We start from the raw sequence: 10,977 nt of genomic DNA, 5'->3' as shown, positions 1-10,977 counted from the left end.
CCTGTCATGAGGTTTTAATCAAATAGCATTTTAAAAATATAAAATGAAGGCTTCCCTGTTGGTCCGGTGGTTAAGAGTCCACCTTGCAATGCAAGAGACATGAGTTCAATCCCTGGTCTGGGAGGATCCTATATGCCATGGAGCAACTACAGGCTCATGCACCACAACTGCTAAGCCCGTGAGTCCTGGAGCCCACACTCCATGACAAGAGAAGCCACTACAATAAAAAGTCAGCATACCACAACTCAAGAGTAGCCCCCACTCACCACAACAAGAGAAAGCCGACGTGTAACCATGAAGACCCTGCACGGCAAAAAATAAGTAAATAAAAATATTTTAATTAAAAAAATATAAAATGATTTACATATACATCATCATCATGAAATACGTGACACAGTTGTTTTCTGATGCAGAGTAAATCTTTTAAATTTTATTATAAAGTATCAGCAACATAAGAAGGTATCAGAAATGTAGGGCGAGGAACATATTTGATCATGATCATCCCTCTTCTGATCTTTTAGACACTATTTTACCTTTTGTTTTTTTGACATCATTCTGATCGAAGGTGCTAACACCTTAACACCCTTCATCTATCTGGTTATTCTGTGCATCAAGGCCCTTCTGCCCAGGCATCTTCATTATCCAATCATGTCCTTCCTGTTTGGAATTAAAGTGCATTTCATTTCATGAAATTGTGTTAATAGCAGATGCTAGGTTTTTTATTAATATTTGTTCCTTTAATGAAAACTAAAAGTTGCCATTCTTTTACACGTTGTTGTTATTGTTCAGTCACTAAGTCGTGACTGACTCTTTGAGACCCCATGGACTGCAGCACACCAGATTTCCCTGTCCTTCACTATCTCCCAGAGTTTGCTCAGATTCATGTCCTTTGACATGGTGGTGCTATCTTACCATTTCATCCTCTGCCTCCCTCTTCTCTTCCTGCCCTCAATCTTTCCCAGCATCAGTCTTTTCCAATGAGCTGGCTCTTCACATCAGGTGGCCAAAGTACTGGAACTTCAGCATCAGTCCTTCCGGTGAATATTCAGAGTTGATTTCCTTTAGGATTGACTGGTTTGATCTCCTTGCAGTCCAAGGGACTCTGAAGAGTCTTCTCCAGCACTACAATTTAAAACCATCAATTCTTAGGCACTCAGGCTTCCTTATGGTCTGACTCTCACATCTGTACATAACTACTGGGAAAAACATACCTTTGACTAAATGGGCCTTTGTTGGAAAGGTGATATATCTCTGCTTTTTAACATGTTGTCTAGGTTTGTCATTGCTTTCCTTCCAAGGAACAAGCATCTTTTCATTTCATGGCTGCAGTCACCGACCACAGTGATTTTGGAGCCCAGGAAAATAAAAGTCTGTCACTGTTTCCACTTTCCCCCTTCTATTTGCCATTCTGTTCCATACTCTGTTCTTCTACTTGTAAATGTCCAGTTTTCCCAGCACCACTTATTAAGGAGACTGTCGTTTCTCCACTGTATATTCTTGCCTCCTTTGTTGTAGGTTAATTGACCATAGATGTGTGGGTTTATTTCTGGGCTTTCTCTACGGTTCCATTAATCTATGAGTCTATTTTTGTGCCAGTTTCATACTCTAGCTTTGTAGTATTATATGAAGTCAGGGAGCCTGATTCCTCCAGCTCTGTTTTGTTTTGTTTTTTTCCTCAAGATTGCTGTGGCCAATCCTCTCATGTCTTTCTTTATTTTTAACAAATATCTTATTGGATGTTAACATCTAGGCATCATAGTTTTGGCTTTCTTCTTCAACTAGTGTCTTGGATATTGGTTTTCACTGCTGTCAACCTGTTTGGCTGTCCATATCCAGCTAAGTTTCATTAGTTTCGTGATAAGCAAGCTTCCTACAGCTGGTTAAAGATTTATCTGCTGGTGAGAAACAAGGTGTGCATTCCTGTCACTCAGAATGATGTGCCACTCGTCAAGGAAGATATCTACCTTCAAGGTTCAATGACTTGAACGATTCTGCTAAAAGGCCTTCTTACCCTAAAGCTTGCTCTACTGCCTGTGCCCCCCAGAGAAGAGCTTTTAGAGAGTTCTTTCCTTGGGTTAAATTATTCTGGCTTGTGGAGTCCAAGCATAAGATACAAGAGCAACATAGTGTTCAATTATATCTTAAAAATTTGATATTACCTTGTACTCTGAGCAGTCCCATGCTCTGAATAAATAGCACCTGCTGTCTAACTCTTACACAATCCTATCTTCTGCATGGTGATGTAGAAAGCTAGCCTTGTTGTCCAATCCACTGAGGGTGGATGGAGAGTGTGTTCTGTAAAGGGAAACATGCCTCCCTCATAGGATGGTGGCCTTCAGAGCCCTGGGGCCTGGAGAGGCTGCTGACTCCTCAGAGGTGTCCTCTTGGTCTGGCCTTCAGGGCTGGGCTGCCCACAGTGAGACAGCTCTCTACTGAAGAACAGAAGCTGTGGTACATATATGCAATGAAATACTATTCAGCCATAAAAAGAATGCATTTCAATCAGTTCTAATGAGGTAGATGAACCCAGAGCCTATTGCACAGAGTCAAGTAAGTCAGAAAGAGAAAAACAAATGTCATATATTAACACATGTATATGGAATCTAGAAGGATGGTACTGATGAATCTGTTTGCAGAGCAGCAGTGGAGACACAGACATAGGGAACAAATTTATGGACAAGGTGGGTGAGAAGAGGGAAAGGGTGTGGGATGTATAGAGACAGTAACATGGAAACATATACATTGCTGCTGCTGCTGCTAAGTCGCTTCAGTCGTGTCCAACTCTGTGCAACCCCATAGACAGCAGCCCACCAGGCTCCTCTGTCCCTGGGATTCTCCAGGCAAGAATACTGGAGTGGATTGCCATTTCATTCATATACATTACCATACGTGAAATAGTTAGCCAATGGGAATTTGCTGTGTGACTCTGGGAACTCAAACCAGGGCTCTGTAATAACCTAGACGGGTGAGAGGTGGGGGGAAGATTCAAGAGGGAGGGGACATATGTACACCTATAGCTAATTCATGTTGATGTATGACAGAAATCAAACCAATATTGTAAACCAATCATCAATCAATTAAAAATAACTAAATATACATGTAAAAAAAAGAACAGACATGGTATCAAGGGCCTCCTCTCTTCCCAAAGGAAGATGCTTGCCCGGGCTTTGGCTGAGTCATTCTATAAAAGCTGCCCAAAATAGCTGCCAGCGCCTAGATCCACAAATTCTCCTTTCCCCCTCTACTTCTCATTTTGTAAGTTTTCAAACCTAGAGAAAATTTGGGGAAAAGTAGTACAATGAACATCCATGCTCCCTCCACTTAGATTCAACTTGGAGGAACTTTCCTGGGACCACCCTCATCTAGATTTAGTGTGTGTATTAGTCGCTAAATCGTGTCCAGCTTTTTGCAACCCCATGGATTGTAGCCCGCCAGGCTCCTCTGATCATGGAATTCTCCAGGCAAGAATACTGAAGTGGGCTGCCATTCCCTTCTCCAGGGGATCATCCCAACCCAGGGATCAAACCCAGGTTTTTGCATGCAGGCAGATTCTTTACCAGCTGAGCCACCTGGGAATTTAACAGTTCCCTTATTTGCTACATTTACTCTCTCACTCTTTTATTTATTTATTTTTTTAGTATGTTTAGACTTGTTGCTTTATTCTCAAATTTGGTTATCAGCTTTAAATTATTGCCATCATTAGCCTTCTCCCTAAAAGCATGTGCTTTATATGTACCTTGATGTCTCTGTCTTTTTTTTTTTCTGGCCCTGACATGCAACATGCAGAATCTTAGTTCCCTGACAAGGGATTGAACCTGTGCCCCCTGCGGTGGAAGCATAGAGTCTCAACCACTGGACCACCAGGGAAGTCCCTCTCTCACTGAGTTTCCTAACTGGGAAATTATCTGTGTGCATCATAATGCTTTACTCCTTATTATTCATAATTTGCAGACATCCCTGAGAATAAGAACATTCTCCTGGTAACCACAAAGCCATTTTCATGCCCAGAAAAATCATCAATAATTCTATAGTGCCACCTGAGAACCAGCCCAATACTTCATTATCTCCAATTGTCTCTAAATGTCTTTTATGATTGTTCTCCTTTACTTTTCTGAACAAGGATCTAATTAAGGTTGCACCTTGCTTTGGGGTTCTGTGTCTCTTTTCTTCTAAGCCAGTCTCTCATTTTTTCCCCTGTAATGTTGATTTTGAAGATTCCAGGCCAGTTTTCCTGCAGCATGTTTCATCTTCAGAAAAGAACCAGTGTGTTCAACTCAGAGTAGTTTAACTTCATTGTACCCTCTGTTTCCTGTGAACTGTAAATTAGGTCTAAGGCATCAGCACTCCTTAACCTTCAATGGTATTGAACCTGTTCTCTCTGTAAAAATAGCCTCCCTCAGTCACGTTCCCAGATTTGCGTAACTCTTTTGAATTTATGATTTGTTATTTAACCAGCACACGCCTGGTAGTTATCTCTTTGTCAATCACTGCCTCTGGGAGCGGGTTAACTCTGCACCAGATGGAAGGTATTCCAGCAGAAATAACCAGCCTTGAGGCTGAGGGACACACAGATTGCTGTTTAGCATCCTTGATCTTTGCCTGCCCCTCACCTCGCCCCGCCTTGGCATGAAAGCAATTAACGTCTGGGGTATGAAAGCAAAGAGAAAGAGTAGATCTTAGAGAAAGTTCTTTCCAACTCTTAATCTCTTTCAACCTGGTCCTGACTGTGAGCAGGGCGTTTTCCCCCTACTCAGTTCCCACATCTGGACACTGTCTCCTCTCAGCCCCTGCAGGAGCATAGCTGTCCTGAGTCCACAACCACACTTGCTGGGAGACTTAGGGGAAACGGCAGCTGTGTGCAAAGTGCAGAACTCTGCGACACTGCCCAGCTGAGCCTGACAGCCCTCCCTCATGATCCTGCTGCTGACAGTTTGAGTCTTAACATGAAGAGTAGGCAAGGCAATAAACCAGAGAAAGTAGGTCCAGAAAGGACAGAGAAGAGAAATGATTTCTGATGAATCCTGGACTTACTAGTTCTCTGCTACTCAAATCTGAAAACGGAATATAGGCTTTTCATTTCAGGAGAGTCTGGGTCTCACAGGCTAGTTGCAATAACAACAGCCAGCAATTATGGAAGTGGTACTTTAGGCCAAGTACTCTTCTCGTTAAAAGCCCATGAGTTAAGTATGATGAGCTTCTGTAAATAAATCTAAGGCACCGAGAAGTTAAGTAACTTCCTCGAGGCCACACAGTAATTAGTGGGAGGAATTAAGATCCAAACCCCAGCACATGGGATTCATGACCTAGCACTGTGTGCCCGGCGACTTTTCCATGTGGCCCAAGAAAAGCATCTGGAAGGAAGAGGTGGCCCCTTGGCTGCTCTGGGTCCAGAATCTGCCCAGGAGTGAGGACGCACCCATTCTCTGCCTGACCTGATGGGCCACGTTCAAACTGTCCAGCTACAGCTGGAAGCATGTGGGCGAGCAAGTTGGTTGTGCAGCAATCCTTGTCACAAAGGCGGAAGGCGTGGCCTCCAAAGATGACCAGGGGAGGTGGGGAGCAACTGGGGATCTGTGTGCAGATGGACAGACGCCCTTCCTGGATCTGCTCTTCCCATACCTGCGGTGATACCCGGTAGGGTCACTACGGGGCAGGTGCGGTGAGATCAAGAAGACCAGCCGAGGTAATCTGTGCCTGACATGTGAAACTCTATAAACAGCTGCCCCACCGCCAGCTCCCCAAAAGTGAAAACAAAGGGCTGCTTTAGGAGTGAGTTCATCCGACGAGCCTGCTCTGCTCAGGTGCCCAGACAGGTCAGTGCCAGACTGCAGAGCGGTCCGGCCATCAGCAACAGTGTGATCAGCGGCCTTGCAGGTAGGCCGGAAAACTACAGAGTCGGAATCATGTCTGGACGTCGGCATCAGTGTTTCTTCATCAACACACTCATTTATAAATAAACCATCTCCAACTGTACCTTTGTTGGATTTTCTCAAAAGCTACCTGCTTCTTGAAAATATCTGGAAAGCAGACATTATTAGGCCAAGGGACACAAAACACAGCTGGCCCAAAGTCGCTCTTTCTGCAGTTGTAAATCACTCAGCACATCTTTTGCCATCTTTTTGCTAAATGATTGAAATGGAGACACTTATGGGAGAACTGCAAATTGAAACCAAAAAAGACACCTTTTTTTTGTTGTTGTTCCATATGTGTTGGCAAAGATTCAAAAGTTTTATAAAACCTAGGATAGGTGAGGGTTAGGGAAGTTCCCTTCATTGATTGATGGTCAAATATAAAGATCTCTAAGGAGGCCATGGTAATATCTGTAAAAATATTTTATGTACAAACCCTTGAATTGGCAAGTCTGCTTTTAGGAATTTACCCTACAGACATATTGGGGCAGGTGTACAAAAATATATGAATAAATATTCATTGCAATATTGTAATATTTTTAAAAATCTGAAAATATTAATAACAAATATCCATGAATAGGCGACTGGTATATGAAGCACATCCACAGAAAGAATGCTATTGTTGTTGTTTAGTCGCTGTTGTGTCTGACTCTTTTGCAACCCCATGGACTGTAGCCTGCCAAGTTCCTCTGTCCATGGGGACAAGTTCCTCTTGTCCAGGCAAGAATAGTGGAGTGGGTTACTGTTTCCTTCTCCAGGGGATCTTCCCAACCCAGGGATCAAATTTGCAGCTCCTGCATTGGCAGGTGGGTTCTTTACCACCAAGTCACCAGGGAAGCACATAGAAAGAATACTATGTAGCTACTGAAAATAATAAAGTAAATTTGTATGTGTTGAAATAAGCATGCCAATATGTATTAAATATATAATCAATAATCTTTCAAAAAACATGTCATAATATTGTATACAAATATTAAAATATGTTTTTTCAATGTGTATGAATGGAAAACTCTGGAAGGATATATAAGAAATTGTTCATAATGTTTATCTTTAGACATAAGAGGAAAACTTTTATTTTCATCTTTTAAATCCTTATCTCTTTGAAGTTTTTTAATGAGCATGTGCTGCATTTATCTTTTTTTTCTTTTTAATTCATATGTAATTGTTACAACTTTTTAAAGAAGAAGGTGACTGGAGCACCATTTATTGTTTTTACAAACCGGCTTCTGTTTTTTAGAACTAGTGACGCTGAAAATTCCTGGATCATTTGGAATTTTCGTGCTTCTCTTTTCTACAGAACATGCAAATCACAAATGCTTCCCAAGGCTGAAAAAAAAAAAAAAAAAAAGGAAAGAAACATAAACCATGTTATCCAAAAGGACCTGCTTTCCTATCATCCCTTTCTTATAATTTTCATGGAATTTCCACGTGTTGAGTGAATCTGAGTCAGTGGAGGTGGAGGTCTGGGCTGGGAGGTCTCCCTATTCCCTTCCTCTGACTGAGACTCAGACGAGAGGCCTCACTCATTCCCTAAGGGTCAGCCGTGCCTCCTGGGGACCTGCACGCTGCCAGCCTGAAGAAGAACAGGTTCACAGCTGACTCGGTCTGATATAGCAGAGGCTGGGGGTTCTCCTGCTTTCCCTTTGTGAGTCAGCATTTGCCCTCTGGTGTGGCCTGGATCCACAGGACTCGGTATGGAATGTGACAGTGTGGTTCTGACACACTGGAGAAGTTTGTGCTACGGTTTCTTCAGAAACAACTTTGTCAGGAGAAAACATCTTTATAGTAAACTTTGCATTTCAAAAATTGTTCTCCACAAACTACTATAGATAAAATAGATAAACAAGGTCCCACTGTGTCATGCAGGGAACTATATTCAATATCCTGTAATAAACCATAATGAAAAATAATGTGGAAAAGAATATATACATATATGGGTATATAGAACTGAATCACACACACAAAAATGTTCCCTGGTTAACTAGTGTCTACGTTAGTGTGATAACAATCATTTTGCCATATATACATATATTAAACCATTATGTTGTACACCTGAGCTAGTATATGTCAGTTATATCTTTTTATCAGCATTGAATTTTATTCAAAGTATTTATGACCAATTCTTTTCTTTTCTTTTTTAAACTTTTTATTTTGTATTAGAGTATAGCAATTAACAGTGTTGTGGTAGTTTCAGGTGGATAGCAAATGGACTTGAAGAAGGCGATGGCACCCCACTCCAGTACTCTTGCCTGGAAAATCCCATGAATGGAGGAGCCTGGTAGGCCGCAGTCCATGGGGTCGCGAAGAGTCGGACACGACTGAGAGACTTCCCTTTCACTTTTCACGTTCATGCATTGGAGAAGGAAATGGCAACCCACTCCAGTGTTCTTGCCTGGAGAATCCCAGGGACGGGGAGCCTGGTGGGCTGCCGTCTATGGGGTTGCACAGAGTCGGACACGACTGAAGCAACTTAGCAGCAGCAGCAGCAGCAGCAGCAGCAAATGGACTCAGCCATACATATACATATATCCATTCTCCCCCAAACTCCTCTCCCATCCTGGCTGCCACATAACTTTAAGTGGAATTCCATGTGCTATACAGTAGGTCCTTATTGATTATTCATTTTAAATAGAGCAGTGTGTACATATCCGTCCCAAACTCCCTAACTATCCCTTCCCCCATCATTCTTCCAGCAACCATAAATTCATTCTCTAAGTCTGTGAATCTCTGTTTTGTAAGTAACTTCATCTGTGTATCATTTCTTTTTGGATTCCACATTAAAGGAAAAAAGAAAATGAAACAAAAGTGTCCTCTGGTTACCACTGAAAGTATTATATTTCTGAGACGGTGGAAAAAGAATGTTGTCTTTTCAGAGGATTTAAAATAGTAGTAATAAGTGGTAAGTGTTCTATAGTACTTACATAAATAATATTTCCCAGGTGATTTTCCAATTCAAGAGCAGAGCCATTTGGTAAAGTGAGATGGTGTTGCCAGTGACTCCCAGCCAGGAAGGGGCTTGCGTGCCTTTGGAAAAGCTCCTCTTCTGGTTCCAGCAACTTTCTTATTCACTTTCCACTCTGTCCACCTCCACTCCCACCCCACTCCCACCCCCAACTGTGGAGTGAATGCTGGGGAATCAGAATTGACATGGGCTTGGGGAAAGTGAGTCCCCCATCTTGGAATTCCTTCCCCTCCATGACCCTCCAGTCTCATGTGAAAACCACTGACGGAATAACCCACTGTAGGTCTTGGTGTCCTGTCCCGACTCCCCCCACCCCCGCCAACCCCTCATTCAGTATCAAAGAATGTTTCTTTCCCTAGACACAGAGAGTCCAGACTACATTTCTAAGCTCACAGAGCTCTTCTTGACCCGTCTGCCAACAGTAATTGAATCTTTTTTGTCCTGTTGGCCCAATGGGTGGGATGTGGATCTCAAATACTCCATCTGAAAGTCTGCTTTCTTAGACCATTTCTGGTGCCAGTCCGCAGAGGCGGGTTCCCCGGGGAGCTGACTCAGAGATGGACGTCAGCAGGTCAGCATGCAGAATGTTTATCAGGGAGTGATCTCAGATTCTCACTGAGGGTGGAGGGATAAAGCAGTTTTGAGCTTCTAAGGCACGGGTAGTGTTCAATTTTTTAAGTTGAGTGATAGGTATTTGGGGGTTCATTTTATTAATATTCTTTATACATTCATTTTACATATGCTATTTCAAATGAATGTTATATTTTACAATTTTAAAGCTTTTTTTTGTTGTTGTTCTTAAGAGTGATGGACCACACAGCCTGATAAAATGCTCTAACACTTGAATTCCTGGCATTTCTGAAATATTCCCTTAGGCCACCATTTATTCTCCGAACATTTTGACATCTTTATGTACCAAACGGTAACTGTTATAACATTTACTTCATACGTTCATGGTAAGGATTAAAGGATTATGCCTGTAAAGTGGATTAAATAGTGTCTGTCTACAATTCACATTCACCTGGAACCTCAGCATGTTAACTTATTTGGAAATTCAACCTTGGCAGATGTGCTCAGTGACAATGAGGTCATATTAGGGTAGGGTGGGCCCTCAATCCATCTCCTCTTCCTTATAAGAGAAGGAGAGAACATACAGATATACACACTCAAGCAGGGAAGAAGGCCACGCGTCAGAGGCAGAAACTGGACTGAAGCAACCACAAGCCAAGGAACGCCAAGGACTGCCAGCAAGTGTCAGAAGCTCAACAGGCGAAGCAGAGTTCTCCCCTAGAGCCCTCAGAAGGAGCACGGCCCTGCCAATACCTTGATATTGGACTTCCGACCTCCTGAACCAAAAGAGAATATATTTCTGTGGTTTCCAGCCACCCCTTTTCTGGCGCTTTGTTCAGGTAGCCACAGGAGACCGATCCATTATGTAAATGCTTAGCTGGGGACTTCCCTGGTGGTCCAGTGGTTAAGAATCTGCCTGCCAATGCAGAGGACGCGAGTTCTGTCCCTGGTCTGGGAGGATTCTACACGCCAGGGAGCAACTAAGCCCATGCACCACGACTACTGAGCCTGTGCTCCACAACAAGAGAAGCCACCGCAGTGAGAAGCCCACTCGCATCAACTGGAGAAAAGCCCTCACTTGCTGCAACTAGAGAAAGCCCATGCACAGCAATGAAGACCAAAATAAACAAAATTTTTAAATTGCTTAGCTGGTCCTTGGCACAGAGAAACCACTCACTGAAAATTAGCCATTAGGTACATTCAAACATCTGTGCCAGTGGTTTGACTTGAAACCTTCTCCTTGGCTGCATCGGCCTGCGGGGCGCTTCACGAAGCACTTACACGCAGTCTACTTTTGTATTACTCTTGTGCGAGTGACTCTATTATTTCTGGGCTGCAAGCTCCAGGAGACGGAAACTAAGCCTTATGCAGCTTTTGTGTCTCTTACAGCACCAAGCACCACGATAATAAAGATTTGAGTGCTGTCTATGGGTTGGAAGCAGTGCTAGGTGTGGGAGTCATAGAAGGTTAGCTGCCCTCTTGGATGTTTTTGTGGTGAGTGGGTCAGACAGTGGAGTCCCCAGGGGACTCTGCGAT

This window comes from Bos javanicus, chromosome 13 (genome assembly GCF_032452875.1).
Source record: "Bos javanicus breed banteng chromosome 13, ARS-OSU_banteng_1.0, whole genome shotgun sequence".
Taxonomy (NCBI): domain Eukaryota; kingdom Metazoa; phylum Chordata; class Mammalia; order Artiodactyla; family Bovidae; genus Bos; species Bos javanicus.
Note: the sequence above shows the minus strand (reverse complement) of the source record.